The 16700-nt window shown below is 40.8% G+C and overlaps 1 protein-coding gene across 1 annotated transcript in view; it reads right to left on the bottom strand.

Moving 5' to 3' along the window:
* Sema5c (Semaphorin 5c) overlaps positions 1-8773 on the bottom strand; it is a 545428-nt gene extending 536655 nt beyond the window's left edge. Inside the window, exon 1 of the mRNA XM_067140839.2 lies at positions 8650-8773. The gene's annotated coding sequence lies outside the window, so the exon portion shown is untranslated. The remainder of the gene's footprint in view (positions 1-8649) is intronic.
* Positions 8774-16700: the final 7927 nt, after the last annotated feature.

Genomic DNA, 16700 nt, shown 5'->3' with positions numbered 1-16700 from the left:
GGGCACAATTAAAACCTGACCAGCTGTTAGTGTTTTAACTTGACTTCCTTTTATTGGAATCACAGCAGCAACCCAGTCTGATTCTAAATCAGATTTTACCGAGCATTACAATAATACAGTCAAACTTCTTTAACTCGAGTCTATAACTCGAATTTTCGATATCTCAAAGGGATTTACGTTTCCCGACGGAGTTTTATATGTTTTACGTGTAATATATTTTCTGTAACTGGAGGCCCTATCACTCGAATTTTTCGATACCCCGAAGGATATTTGAAGCCCAGATGTAAAATGTGTTTCTGCAACTCGAAATTATGCGAAACATTACGTTTATGCGTACACATTACCCCCACGAAGAACTAGTTCCTGTAGAAGGAACCGGAACTCTACATTTTAGTCAGAGTGTATATTTTGAGTAGCCGTATGCCATAACACCTTAACGGTACTCCACATCGCAACCTTGAGGAGTCGCGTACTACAGCCGTTTAAAATCCTACTTTAAGCTACTCTGCAACGCCCAGCAAGCTGTTGACAGTACGGGGTTGTGTTACGAGCTCCTGGCCTGTTGGGTACGGTAGGTCAAGCCTTAGCCACATTTCGCAGCTTTTTTTAAGGACGGTCATCAGTTGGCAAGGTCGTGTTTCGTGCTGCCAATATGCCCAACTTGGCAGGTTCGATCCTGGCTCAGTCCGGTGGTATTTGAAGGTGCTCAAATACGTCAGCCTCGTGTCGGTAGATTTATTGCACGTAAAAGAACTCCTGCGGAACTAAATTCTGGAACCTCGGCGCCTCCGAAAACCGTAAAAGTAGTTAGTGGGACGTAAAGCAAATGCCATTTTTATTAGAGAAAATAATTATAATGGTATTGGCGGAGCCGAGGATGTATGCTCGTTATACTATACCTCGAATATTCGATAACTCGAAGTGTTTTCAGCCTCCACCACAAGCACTTCGAGATATCGCAGTTCGACCGTATTCATAACAATAATATTCTATTTGAACAATGAAACTTGTAGTTATGACTAAAAAATTATATGATCGGAAATAGATGCATTTTACCGAAGCTAGCTGAAAGCCATATGTCCCAGAATCTGGTAAAGGAAGTACTTCATACATAATACTAACGTACAGTGTTATGTAAGACATCTGTCCTAGTCCACCTTGCAATGCATCATAATATGGCGTGTTAATGAATTCAGATTTCTAACATGTTTCTTGGAGAAGATCCAAAACTCATGTTGTGCTTGTGCAGTTGAATAGTAAACCTCTCAAAGCTTTTAGCCGTGACCGCGATGGACAATGGGCAACTTCTTGATCACAAAGCTTTTTAACAAAACAGAGAAGGCTAGGAGTACTGGCGACTTACTGGTGAACAGCTTTCACCATGTAACTGCCGAAGAAAAACCAACCTAGTGGAGCGACTTGTAACACCACGAAACTGGCAACAGTTAGCCTGCTGAGTTGCTGCACGTGCTTTTCATCTGCCCACGATGACTGGCCACATCTGTTTATGTGAAATGTAGATTTTTAAAATATTTACTCAAGCTTCAAAGGATTATGGGCTATCCTCAGATCACCGATCAATAAATTTGCCCTCAATGCAAGTACCAGTGACAACTGACTTTATAGAGTTAAAAGGAGGAATCTTCACCGAGTATCATGTCAATTAAGTTACAAATAGTGAGCTATATGGCAATGTTTTACATTATCCTTCTATGATACTTAATCGGCGATGTGACCTACCAGTAAACAGGCCGATTAGGAAAAATGTGAAGAAGAGCTATCTTTATTAACGAATGAAAATGCTATATTTAATAGCCTTCTAGGAGAGATCAAGGCAGGCTACCGTTCTCGCTGGATCTTAATCACGGACAATTTTGGATGATCAACCTATTCTTGACTCTCTCCTCTGAAATGCCAATTTACTACAGTGCAAAAGACTGAATTTTAGAAGCTGGCTGCTGAGAAGGAAAAAAGAGAAATAACACTGTAACACACAATACTAAGCGTGTTTCAAGAGTCGTCCCTTGTGCCGTAAATGGAATTCTGCCCGATATCATTAATGTTTCTTCTCTGTTGAAGGAAATACAACTATAAATTTGGAAAAATGAGAATACAAAAGAAGTTTCGCAAAATAATGTTTTCGAACGAATCGTTGGTATTTTCTGTTTAAAATTACTTATGAAATTTCTCTTCTTTTTCTTCCTGGTCTTTTCCCATTATTGGGTCGGCACCCGATATGGATTTGGCCCAGTTGTAGGGGAGGATATACTTCTTGACGCCAACTCTATGTAGAGGGATGTATTCACTCTTGTGTGTTTCTGCTGTGGTTGGTGATGTGGTGAACTGTATGTAGATGGGGATAAGTACATTAAACAAACATGAACACCCCGTCCCCAAGCTAGAGCAATTAAACATACTCAGTTAAAATCCGCGGCCCAGCCGGGAATCGAACCCGGGCTCCTCTGAATCGAAGGCCAATAAGCTGGCTGTTCAACCAAAGAGCCGGATGGTTATCAGAGTCGAATACAAATATCTCACAGTTTATAATTCACTAACCATAAATTTTCATTCTTTAGCCGCTGGCTCCGACGTGTCCGGGGTTCAATTTCCAGTCCGGCTATGGTATTTTGAACTGCAAGTGGTTCATTCCTATGGTTCGGTAATTGAGTACTTTTGCTCCTTTCTACACTTGCCTGAAATACACATGCAATATACTGTACAACAGGTCCCTCTAACAAATTATCACATCACTTCGCACAGCAGATGCCGCTCTCCTTTAATGTAAAGTCTAGTCTTAATCCATACGTAATGTCCGACTTGTTGGCTGAAAGGTCAGCGTACTGGCCTTCGGTTCAGTGGGTCCCGGGTTCGATTCCCGGCCGGGTCGGGGATTTTAACCTTCATTGGTTAATTCCGCTGGCCCGGGGGCTGGGTGTTTGTGCTGTCTCCAACATCCCTGCAACTCACACACCACACATAACACTGTCCTCCACCACAATAACACGCAGTTACCTGCACATGGCAGATGCCGCCCAGCCTCATCGGAGGATATGCCTTATAAGGGCTGCACTCGGCTAGAAATAGCCACACGAAATTATCATCCAGACGTAATGACGACTTCAAGCAAGAGAAAAGGCCAGGAAAGAAGAATCAGAAATGATATAATCGGGAATAGGCTAGAATCACGGAGTTGCGAATATATTTAGTCCCGCAAGTAAATATTTACGTGTGACACGGGTTAAACTAGAATACCATACGTGACCAATCTCCTTGCTAGACGACAAAAGGGTTCATTCCCACACCTGTTCTAGAAAAGTTGCGAATACTCCACAGATGGCGAACCACGACCTGCATCTGCTAAGGTTTTAACTTTTCCACGTGCAAAGAGTAGGGTTGAATCATTACACAAGGCAGGGACTTAAAACTATTACGGCACTCGTTTTCCAATCGGTTTCCGTCTGTCAACTCTCCACCTGACTACTTCACGATTTCCTCCTCCAACGGATCCCCTTTTGTGTTAAAACGTTGGGGAAGACGCAATGCTCAATCATCATTGGAACAGAAGGGCATTCCAACATACAGCCAGTATCCCAGCCAGTTCAAGAACTTTCATTCTGAACTGAGGAATGGAATGTGGATTCACCCAGCCTAGATAGACCATCTGAGGAGCTGTCTAATATGAAACAGCGGACCTGGTCACAAAAGGAGTAGCAGTAGTCTTGGCAAGCTACGGCCTAAAACGGTTGTATGTCCGATGGGTATCCAATATACAATATTACAAATGAGAAATCGCATCCAAGGTAGCATAGGTCATCAGCCCACAGGCCGGGTGGATCCTCAAATAGCGCCACCAAAGGCTATGCAGTTACAGGAAAGCCACGAAAACCAATAGCAGAGCCCAAATGAGGCGTACTAGGCAAGACGAGGAGTGAGGTAGTTTGCCATTGCTTTCCTCAATGGGCCAGACAGTGCTACTGTAACAGGACTAACCCTATGAGCAACGCCGTTCATAACACTCAAGACGCACTGGTCGTGCTCCGAATGTCATTACTCAGCACCACCCATACCCCAGCAGCTTCCATATTGTCACAGCCATAGATGAGACTGGGACTTCGGTAAAAGCTACACTTTGCTCTGGCCTGTGCCAAGAGATGGATGCAGACGTACTACTTTACTGAATTTAAAAGAAATAAAATTACGGACGATTTACAGTATACAAGTGACACTAAGTGATATATTTCATTTCACTCCAAGGCATATGAACCTTATAATGCAACTGTTCCCGAAGTACTCACGTACAATATCAGCAGGAACGAGTATTATAGTAATTAATAATAGTTACAGACCTAATTGAGTAGCGCAACTGCAGGTCATAACAACTTTTCTGAAGCTAATTACTATCCAGAGTTTACTGTTGTCAGGATTTTTTTATTTCATACACATAGGCTACCAGAAAAGAATACGAAATTCTGACGTAATTTATATCAAGCACCCGACTAACAATTCTAAGCCAAGTAATTAACAGTTCCCGGGCTGAGCGGCTTCGGCGGCAGAGTGCTGGAGTTCTGAGCTCAAATTGTTGGCGGGTTCGATCCTGGCTCAGTCCGGTGGCATTTGAAAGTGCTCAAATACACCCGCCTCGAGTCGATAGATTTATCATATATTAAAGAACTCTAATGGGAAAAAATTCCACCATCGTGGCGTCTCCAGAAACTAAATGTTGTTAGTGGAACGCAAAACCGAAGAAACGCTCAGCAAAAATTAGTTCACAGGATACAGAGAGTTAATATTTTTACTAGGAAGTTATTTTCACGTTCATTTCTTACTTCATGGAACCCTCAACACAATTATTCACCGAATCGAATTTGACAGTCACCGACAATCGAAGCAGGAGGGTTATACTGTCAACATAATTGTGAGGATTATAATATATTACTACAACTGTGCTTCATATACTTGTTATATGAAGTTTAATATATTACTATAACTGTGCTTCATACACTTGTTATATGAAGTATAATTAATTTATTGTGAATGTTCATCTTGCATTCATATAATGAAATGACGAGTAAATAGCTCTCAAATACAGTATATAAAATACACGTACCTTAGTTATTGACAAGATTTCCATTTCATATTGTTTAATTGAATGCCCCCTAATACTAATGAAAACTTGTTCATAAACCGTTCACTCTGTATAACAGAGTGAGCTCCCTCCAAGGCAGGTATAAAGGTTAGTCCATGCCACAGTTAATAAACAATGTTGAAGAAACAAAGTTAATAAACAATGTTCATGAAAACATTTCTCCACATGTTAATAAACTTTTGTTAAAACACTTCTTCAACATTGTGTCCACACAAAATAGCTGTTTGTGAGGTTACAATTGATAGGGCCAAGAAGCAGAAAATAATTACAGATACAGCTTTCATTATTTTAGTGAGTACAATTAGAGAGAAGCGCAGACGCGAAGTGTGGCAAAGAAAAATACTGGAAAGTCGAGTAGAATTAAGTATGGAAAGAACACTTATGGTGATTAGCTGCCACCCCCGGAGGCCCGGGTTCGATTCCCGGCTCTGCCATCAACTTTAAAAAGTGGTACGAGGGCTGGAGCGGGGTCCACTCAGCCTCGGGAGGTCAAATGAGTAGAGGTGGGTTCGATTTCTACCTCAGCCATCCTCGAAATGGTTTTCCGTGGTTTCCCAGCCATCCTCCAGGCAAATCACGGGATGGTACCTAACATAAGGCCACGGCTGCTTCCTTCCCTCTTCCTTGTCTATCCCTTCCAATATTCCAATCCCCCCACAAGGTCCCTGTTCAGCATAGCAGGTGAGGCCACCTGGGCGAGGTACCGGTCATCCTCCCCAGTTGTATGCCCCGACCCAGAGTCTGAAGCTCCAGGACACTGCCCTTGAGGCGGTAGAGGTGGGATTCCTCGCTGAGTCCGAGGGAAAAACCGATCGTGAAGGGTAAACAGATAAAGAAGGAGAAGAAGAAGATACAGATCATCGGAAAGCCGGCACCACTAATGACAGGTTATTTTTTTATAGACAGGCTATGACTTTAAAGATTCCTAGCAACTGGTGACATTTCACTTATGTACCTATTTGTCTAGAGTATCAAAACAAGCATTTTCAGTTAATTATGTCTGAGGTGTTCGAAGCTTTATACAACAATATCGAGGAATTGGTAAAGGTACGAAATAAAGAAATTCTTCAAAATCTTCATTTAATCTACCTAGTTAGAATAGTATTATTTTGATGATATACAAGCCATTATGGCAGGTTCGGTTATTCAGCGATGAGCGAAGCTGGAAATGAAACTACATTAGAATACAGTTAAAATAATATCATATAGAATTATAGGTACCGGTACTATAAATCTGAACTTTCGCTTGCGATTTGATAGTCAATTTTTAGAAGAAATAAGAAATCATCGTATTCGGCGCTACGAATCTGCGTGCTCTAATTGCGTCCTTGCGCATGTGCGAACCGAAATGTTAACAAAAGCACGAAATGTTAATGAACACGCTATTTTGTTTGTTAACATACAAAAATGTTCATGAACATTGATCATTATCAGTGTTTATTAACATACATACATACATACATACATACATACATACATACATACATACATTATCATTATAGAATGTTATGCCTTTCAGCGTTCATTGGTGTGGACGCACCTTAACGAACACATAATGATGGGACAAGCGCGGAATTTTGCAATTTTGCTTTTTTTAATAGAGAAGGGTCTGCACTTCTTTCAAGCTATGTGGCACTGATCGGGGAGTTTAATAGCTCGTATAAGTGCACATAAACAAGATTAGTACATATATGACCAATTTTCCTGAATGTTACTGGAAAGCTAAAACCTTCAACAACTATTCGCATACGTTCTTATGTAAAAGGACGAAGCAGTGACCGTACATTGCGGAAAACTAGTAGTAGGCAGTCATTTATAGCACATAAACAAGTTTAACTATAAAAAAACGAATGAGCAATAATGGAGATAATAGCAATGTGGAATAAAAGTTATTAAATTTACCTAAATGAACTTATATAATGCTAATTTAATTTTTCCTGCGTTTAAGATCTTGTGACATAAGATGCACGTGTACAGTCACTCAAAATAGATTTTGAGCGCATGGTATTCTATGTTTGCGTTTAATATTTTTTAATTTTAATGATTATCAAAATACAATTCAACTCTGTAGATACAAGCCCTGTTGACACCCAAAACAAACATTACATCTGTATGTTCAACTGTTTCTGAGAAACGTACACCTGCGAAAAACTTATACAACTTATACATTTTCTTCATGCGACTGCACATTTGTGACTTTTTGTACATCTACTTTCGCACTTTAATAATCAGATTTCACAACAACAAAACTGAGTATAACCGAGCTCGATAGCTGCAGTCGCTTAAGTGCGGCCAGTATCCAGTATTCGGGAGATAGTGGGCTCGAATCCCACTGTCGACAGCCCTGAAGATGATTTTCCGTGGTTTTCACATCAAGCAAATGCTGGGGCTGTACCTTAATTAAGGCCACAAACGCTTCCTTCCCAATCCCAGCCCTTTCCTGCCCCATCGTTGCCATAAGACCTATCTTAGTCGGTGGGACATAAAGCAACTTGCAAAAAAACTGAGTGTAAGACTGTCGTTTCTCTTAATACAAAATATATAAGAAAAAATCAACGGTGTCGCAATATGCCTTTTCAGGTGGCTTCATACATTCCACAAAATTACACGCCGTCTTTTGAGTATCAGGATAATTTAGAGGTAATAATCAGATATGGATGCTCCAACTCACGAGATCAGTTCATGAATGCGTATCAATTATTTTGATAAACCGTGATTCAGTAAAACTGAGCGTGCTACTCCGTTCTTGGTTTCTTTAGAAAAAAGAGCACGGACTTGCGCAGTACATACTGACCTGGTCATGCAAGCGTTGTCATCTGATAAGGCTAGATTATTTTTCATCCAGCGAATCGACTAGATTGCCAACCTGATTTCAGGTTAATTATCAGTAACTTGAAAATTATTCATTCATTATTTTTTCTGCTAGGATAATTTACAAACTCCGCAGTCAGAACTCCAATATTTCAAATGAAAAAACAAAAACAAAAAAAACGTACCGTACAGATTCAAAATAATGAGAAGTACATGTCTTCAGTATGAAATTAATGCTAGAGACAACCACTGTATGGGAGTCCATTTTAAATTTAAAAACCTGTCTCTTGCTACTACGAGAAGAGGCAGGTTCATTCGCCAATCCTACGCAAATCTGTTTGCCAACAGACTTTTAAACATACCGCTACACGGATTTGTGTAGCCAAGAGACATTTAAATTCTCATTCGTCATTTAACATGCATTGGCAGCATTTAAGCACATAACGTTTTTGGTTTCAAGTAGTGGAACGAAGCACTTAACTGAAATTGAGTCCAACTGATTTGTTAACATTTACATTAGTATCCTCAAACTACGTTAGGCCTACTCTTCACAACTTGCGAACCAGATCTATGAAATGCACACAGTTTTACGGCGTCAAGAACACACGGACGGCAGGACATGTTTGTTATAATCTCGTGAATAATTCTAACGTTACATTTTTATTTTTTAAACTCACAGAGGTACTTACCACCATATAGTGTTACCCTGTTTCCCACTGCGTTACTATGGCAACATCATCTTCACACTGTTTTTCACACGCACTCCTACAGATGCCACTAGAGTCACAGCTGCAGTTATTCACTGACAACAAACACAAACGCGCGTCCGGCAGCCAAGATCACAGAAACACTCTCAACACGGGAGGCGAGGAATCACTACGGCCTTGACAGGCAAGCATTGCAGTCTAGGACTAGCTGGAGTCTTCTCTGTTGCCCCTACTCCTCTCCGACCCCCACTACTCCCGCCTCACGTATCCCCCTTTCCATAGCATTCGTCCCGCACTGGTGGCGGCTATATACCTTGCTAGCATCTCTCAACAGTGGAGGCCTTTCTAGATGTGGCGTTGCAGTTTCTTCAGGCTTCTCTTCCCTCCTCTCGGAACTTTTATACATTAGACTGTTAAACAGCTCATCAACGAAGCTAGAAAATCACACTACGCGTATTTTGGTTCACTTTACATAGAGGCGTTCAAACAGAAGAAATTGTGTAATTCCATTCGTCTTCTTCTTTTTCTACCGCTTTTCCCACACGTGTGGGGTCGCGGGTGCGAACTGTGTCGCACATGTGAATTTGACCCTCTTTTACGACCGGATGCCCTTCCTGACGCCAACCCTATACGGAGGGATGTAATCACTACTGCGTGTTTCTGTGGTGGTTGGTAGTGTAGTGTGTTGTCTGAATATGGAGAGGAAAGTGTTGGGACAAACACAAGTACCCAGTCCCCGGGCCAGAAGAATTAATCAGAGGCGATTAAAATCCCCGACCCAGCCAGGAATCGAACCCGGGACCCTCTGAACCGAAGGCCTCAACGCTGACCATTCCGCCAATGAGTCGGAGAAATTGTGTAATTCCACTATTGGACATTATTTTCTCGTTCATCACGTATTCAATTTTTTTCCGCCCCTGATCAGTCGTAACAGTGACTTCTCGCTAAGGCTACCGCGGACGATTCTCGAGCAATGCACGGGAGACTTTGAAACCCCGCAAGTTCGTTAAACAATGATTTGGTATTGATTTAATATTGACAATACAGTTCATTTCTTTGTTGTTAGATCCTGCTAAAGGATGTTTTGATTAAATATAATCAGCAATGTTTATTTGGTAATTAACCTATTTATACAAAAAATAACTCCTTTTGAAACAAAGTGAAAGAACAATTAAAAATACTGCTAAATGCTTTAGTATGAACAGGATGTTATGAAAAATGAACACTCTTAGATCTGAGGAGAAGACTTGCGGCGGGCAAACTTCCGAAAAATGAGATTGCTGCTCGTTTGTTTGTCCTTTGTGATAAAAAAGGCTCTAAAACACGACAGCATTCAGAATGATAATTGCTTTCCTATATCCTGAGTAGTCGTGCGATCACTTCAAATGACGGAGCGACTTGAAAATAGAACAATAGGTTTTCCGGGCTAAGTAGCTCTGACGGTAGAGCACAGGTCTTCTGAGGTCAAGTTAGCTGGTTCGATCCTGGCTCAGTCCGGTGGTATTTGAAAGTACTGAAATACGTCAGCTTCGTTGTCGGTAGATTTAAGGGCACGCGAAAGAATTCCTGCACCTTGGCGTCACAGAAAACCTTAAATATGTAGTTAGTGGAACGTAAAACCAATAACATTATCAGATCAACAGGTCACGTAAGTTCACTTAAGAGTCTTGGGTGAAAATAACGGGAGAACAGCTGTTCTATGTAATAATAATAATAATAATAATAATAATAATAATAATAATAATAATAATAATAATAATAATAATAATAATAATAATAATAATAATAATAATAATGACGTGTGGCCTCCGGAGATGACTGGTCCAGGTCTTTCAATTTTACTTCGTGTAATTAAAAGGACAGAAACGATTTCGTATCTTCTTCTTAATCTGCCTACCCTCCAGGGTTGGTTTTTCCCTCCGACTCAGCGAGGGATCCCACCTCTCCCGCCACAAGGCCAGTGTCCTGGAGCCTGAGACATTGGGTCAGGGGATACAACTGGAGAGGATGAGCAGTACCTCGCCCAGGCAGCCTCACCTGCTATGTTGAACAGAGGCCTTGGTGGGGGGTGGGAAGATTGGAAGGGATAGGCAGGGAAGAGGGAAGGAAGCGGCCGTGGCCTTAAGTTAGGTACCATCCCGGTATTTGCCTGGAGGAGAATGGGAAACCGCAAAAAACCAATTCGAGGATGGCTGATGTAGGAATCGAGCCCACATCTACTCATTTGACCTTCGGAGGCTGAGTGGAACCCGTTCCAGCGCTCGTACCATTTTTCAAATTTCGTGGCAGAACCGGGAATCAAACCAGAGCCTCCGAGGGAGGCAGCTAATCACACTAACCACTACACCACAGAGGCGGACCGATTTCGTATCTTATATATAAGACTGTGAGTGAGAGCTGAGTTTGTTGCTACCTTTGTTCCACCTAAGTCGGAAACCGTTGAAGATATCTCAATGAAACTTGGTATACGTTTGGGTGCATTCTTAGCTTAAATACTAGGCTACATACTATAAAGGTAACTGAAGTATGGAGCATGCAGTAAAAGAAAATGTAGAACAAGTAAAAAAGCTTGACCTTCAGCCTTCAAAGCGTTAAATGAGAAAGCATCGGGATGTTGAGGTTCGGATTCAACGCAATATTGGGGGTCTCATAGCTATGATGATGATATCAAGAGTCACGTAACATTACAAGACTTGCTTGCTTAAAAGACATCAGACTACCAACATTTTTCTTGGATAGGGATTATTTTTCTCTTGGCACAGGCTAGAGTAAAGTGTAGCTTTCACCGAAGTCCCAGTCTCATCCATGGCTGTGAGAATATGGAAGCTGCTGGGGTATGGGTGATACTGAGTAATGGCATTCAGAGCACTTTTATCAAAGGTGTTGCTCATAGGGTCAGTCGTGCTGCAATAGCACTTTCTGACCCAGTGAGGAAAGCAATGACAAACTACCTCACTCCTCGTCTTGCCTAGTACGCCTCATTTTGGTGCTGCCATTGGTTTTTGCGGTTTTCTTATAACCGCACAACCTTTGGTGGTGCTATTTGAGGATCCAACCAGCCTCTGGGCTGATGACCTAGCATGCTTGCAAATTTATTGACATGGGTTATTTATATTTAAGATCGTTTCTTTCTATGGTTTCCCGTTTTAACTCTAGGCGAAATTAGGCACGATATCCAACATACAATCCACGACTATTTCCCAGTTCTGGTCGTAGTTAGTAAAACGTGCATGTGATATTTTTGAAATCAAAGATCACATCCTTGGGGTTCGGATTCCTTTTTACTTAGATTGTCCCTGGAACTGTCTATTGTTCATTATATTTTACATATAATCTAGGGCATTTTGCAGAAGATCTAATTTTTCCAAGCGTATCTGGTGTCAAATTTTACAACCTAGTGCCAGTAGTCCTGGCGCTACTTTTTTACGTAAGGGGAAAAATCTATAATGATAATAATAATAATAATATCGAACACTCGACCTCCTACATGCCAACCAAAAACTCTACCCACTGCACTAACTGTACAGCACGACTAATATGTGCTGACAGAGGTAGTTACTCTACATGTGGTTACAGTGTTGCCAGATTGCCACACTTCAACGTCCTTTTTCTGCCGGATATACTCGCAGGACGAAGTTTTGTGAGAGACATTTTTTTATTGCGGGCATGTGAGGAGTCGCGCTGCGACGCCCGAGTGCGCGAATTACGCTTCACCCTGTATACACTAGCAAGATACCCGTGTGTCGCTACGGTTTTAAAATGAAGTGAAATGGCGTATGGCTTTTAGTGCCGAAAGTGTCCGAGGACATGTTCGGCTCGCCAGGCGCAGGTCTTTTGATTTGACACCCGAAGCCGACCTGCGCGTCTTGATGAGGATGAAATGATGATGAAGACAACACATACACCCACCCCCCGTGCCAGCGAAATTAACCAATGATGGTTAAAATTCCCGACCCTGCCGGGAATCGAACCCAGGACCCCTGTGACCAAAGGCCAGCACGCTAACCATTTTGCCATGGAACCGGACGGTTTTAAAATTTATTTCCTGATCTAACACTCATTTGAACTCCACAGGGAAGAATTTGAATTTTTTAAACCCTATCATATTTAAAATCTAGGATGTATAAGCGACCAATACGTGAAGTTTTGATTTTGTACGTTGAACAGTAATGGAGGAATGAATACTTTCTAACGGGTGAATATTTTTTTTGCTATTTGTTTTACGTCGCACCGACACAGATAGGTCTTATGGCGACGATGAAACAGGAAAGGCCTAGGAAGGGGAAGGAAGCGGCCGTGGCCTTAATTAAGGTACAGTCCCAGCATTCGCCTGGTGAGAAAATGGGAAACTACGGAAAACCATCTTCAGGGCTGCCGACAGTGGGATTCGAACCTACTACTGTATCTCCCGGATGCAAGCTCACAGCTGCGCGCCCCTAACCGCACGGCCAACCCGCCTGGTGGTGAATTTTTGAAATATTTATTAACATTTAGGATATAGAAGACCACGCTTCATAAAAAAAATATGTTCGTGTCTGAAACGGTTTCGGAAGAATGGATATTTTATTTTTGAGAGTCAACTACCACCTAAACTTCTTAGGGGAGAAATGTTTTGAAGTATACCTTATTTTACACCTAAGACATAAAAGAAGACCCTTCTCGTAAAATTACAACTTGGACTCTCTGAGGGGTTAAATTTGTTTAAAACATTCTGTTATTTAACAACTAGGATATCATTTGACATTTTAACTTCGTAATTCAAACGTATGTTTATGTCATCATTCCTCATCCCCCAGTCAAAACCCATTAGCGGTGTATAGTTCTATACCACTTCTTATTTGTATCCTCATAAAAAGAATTCAACTCCTTATACACAACCTTAAGTTGATTCCCTCCTCCCCCCAACAAAACATGCGTGTTTCTTTATTTTTAAATGAGATTCCAAATACCAATTTTCATGCCTATAACATCTTCAGTTTTGAGATTTAAGTGTCCACTTAAAAATAATCCAACCCTTTTTTCAGTCCTTTTTTCACCCACCCCCCTCACTGAAGTTGTGACTTCCCCTCTCGGAGAACCATCATCAAATGAGAAATGCAACCAAGCAAGCAAAGGGCGCCAATCTTTAAGTTGAGGACTTAAAGATAAAATTTATAATCAAGCTTGGACAGACTCTTATCACAGGGGTGAGGTGATAGTACACTAATCATTAAGTAGGAGAATTAGAAATCAAAAGGCTAATTAAGGCAAATTGATTAAAGTAAACTAGAAAAATACTATTTATTATATTTAATATAAATGACGACGGTTTAACGAGAACTGAATTTAACTTAGAAAATGAATTTAATAAAAAATTGAATGACTCTACTTCGCGAAAACTTGCAATATCTTTAACTCGCTTGCTCACCATGTCGTCTTGTTCTGCTGGTCCTTGGAAAGCTTCCCTCCTTGTAGCTGGAACATCACCGGTCGTCTTTGATATCTCTTCATCTGCAGCTCAGTACCATTCCTGCCTTACAAATTGCACCCACCACTAATTGGAAGATGACTTCAAAACTAACACTCCCTATTATGCTTTATCCCATAGATTGGAGATAAGCCCTATGTCACAGTTAGAAGAACCACCTTGGGTTATATGGAGAGGATACTCAATTAAGAATCCTTCCAACTTTACTGATAATGTTCTCTGAAGTTTCATTTCTATCTAGATTAAAACTATCTATTGACTTAGACTGGTTCAAACCGGTCTTATAGCCGTGCTGTACGTACTTCCTCATGAGAGTGGCTATACACCCCTCATTCAGAATTTCTAAGTATCGAGACGCAGAATCAAGTAGAAAATCAAGTAGAAGCCTCGTAGAAGATCGTAGAATAATGTAGAGAGACTCGCAGAAGCGAATAAGACGTTGTAGAGAGCTTCCAGGAGCTCCAACACGCCCTCTTATAACTTTCTCTCGCGCTAATTACAGGCCGCTACACGTGGTCCAATCAGATGACACTTCTCTCCCCACTCTAGATTTTAGAGTAGATGGGTCCCACACAAGATATCAACTGTTCTTCTATTCGTCCTTTCAATCAGTATCCATGGCAACATGACGCTCCTTTGAAAATATAGGCGTTGATCAGTTCGAATAATTCTGGTCGAAATACGGTAGCTTACGTTAGGACGCGTGAACACGTGCTCGCTTTTCTCAGAACTCGGTGTTTAAATTTGTCCTCCCTTCCTCCTCGGTGATGTGGCAAGATAACTGAAATCTACTGCAAGTTAATTTTAACCGACTGTCGCAAGAATCTAAGTGAATATTAGGATATTCAGCCCTCGTTTATAAGTCGTAGTTACAAAGTAATGAAATGATAGTGAGCAAATGATTAAACATGAATTATAATACAATTACATACCAAAATAAATATCATGACATTAAATTCCTGAATTAATTACACATAATAAAATTAACATAATTACACTGTAACGTCTGGAACGTTACATACGCCCCCATGAGTTCTTAACAAATATCACATGAGTTGAGAACTCACACACTTACTCCCACATTGACTTGTAATACCTCTATTACCTGCCCATAACGAGCGACATTATTTTCATACACTTAATTATATCTCACTCTTTCCATATCTCTCTTAGACTGCTTCCCATTGCGACTGTCTGTTATTTCAGTTCATCTTGAGGTTTAGATGCTAAGTTCTGCCCATCATGAGCAACTTTTCACTTTTGTAAGAAAAAACAAGGTTATTCTAGAGAATATAACATAATATATACAATTCAGATTACAAACTCTGCCGAGTGTCTATCTGTCCTTTTCCTCCCCATCTCTCCGACATTCTTTGCTAGATAGCAGTAACACGTTCTCTTCCAATCTTTTACATTAAAAAATTGAAAACATATGATACAAACAATTTGCACTTTTATCACTCTTTCGAATGTTTCAACCTTATCTTGAAGCAGGATGCAATACACTTCACACAAATACACACGTGATTTAAGCTCACGGTAAAACTATTGCAAGTTAGAAATGCACATACGGGAAAATTAATTATTTGCCGTCGTCAGCTTTAATTAGCCTTCTGTAACATCTCAGAAAACAAATAATATATCTAATTTCATGGCCTCACATACGGAAAACAGATGATCTATCGTTAATGAACGAGCGTAAATATACCGCTACACACAAAACATCTCCCTTGTTTACAAACACAACTAGGAAATACCACCACAATTGAGACGTCAACACATACCGCTCGTAGTCTGACATAACAAGTAGCAACTTCCCCGAGTTACTGACCTATATCTCATAATCCGGTTCAGCCACCTCACACGACAGGTATCTCCTTAAACTACTAATGTTGTACGAACCATTCATTACGCTCTCGCCATCCGCTAACTTGTAAGCACAGGGTCCTAGTTTTCTATGTACTTTATACGGGCCTTGATATAAAAGAAAAAATTTCTTTGTCACCTTATCCTCACTATTTGACAACATGGGAACTCTCACCAAAACCATATCACCTACCTCAAAGTTATCCCGTACCTTACGTTTTCTGTTGCCTTTTACGTTTATCTCCAGATTTAATCAGGTTCTCCCGTGCCAGTCGGACGTAAAATTCAACATTACGAGGTGGTTCCTCAGGCAAACCTAACACTCTCACTACGCTCTCGCATTCAATACACAGACGTATTGATCTATCAGACTTAGGCACAACAATTAAGGGATTAACATATTGACTGTTTGATAATTCAATCACATCGTCTGCTAACATAGCTTGAATTTGATCCTCTACTGCTTTTGCATATTTGTGTGGTATCGGATATCGCGGTCCGCTGAATGGAGTCTTATCCAGCACAGAAAAAGAATGTTCATACAGATGGGTAACACCAGGTTTCTCGGAGAAAATCTCCACGTGTTCACATAACACTTCAAATAACTTGTCCTTCTGGACTTCATTTAACTCATTTCTACTTACGGCTTCTTTCAAGCCACATATTTTATCCTCATTAATCCACAACTGACACAACTTCAGGC

Source organism: Anabrus simplex, chromosome 2 (assembly GCF_040414725.1).
Source record: "Anabrus simplex isolate iqAnaSimp1 chromosome 2, ASM4041472v1, whole genome shotgun sequence".
Lineage (NCBI taxonomy): Eukaryota > Metazoa > Arthropoda > Insecta > Orthoptera > Tettigoniidae > Anabrus > Anabrus simplex.
This window is presented reverse-complemented; position numbering and strand designations above follow the sequence as displayed.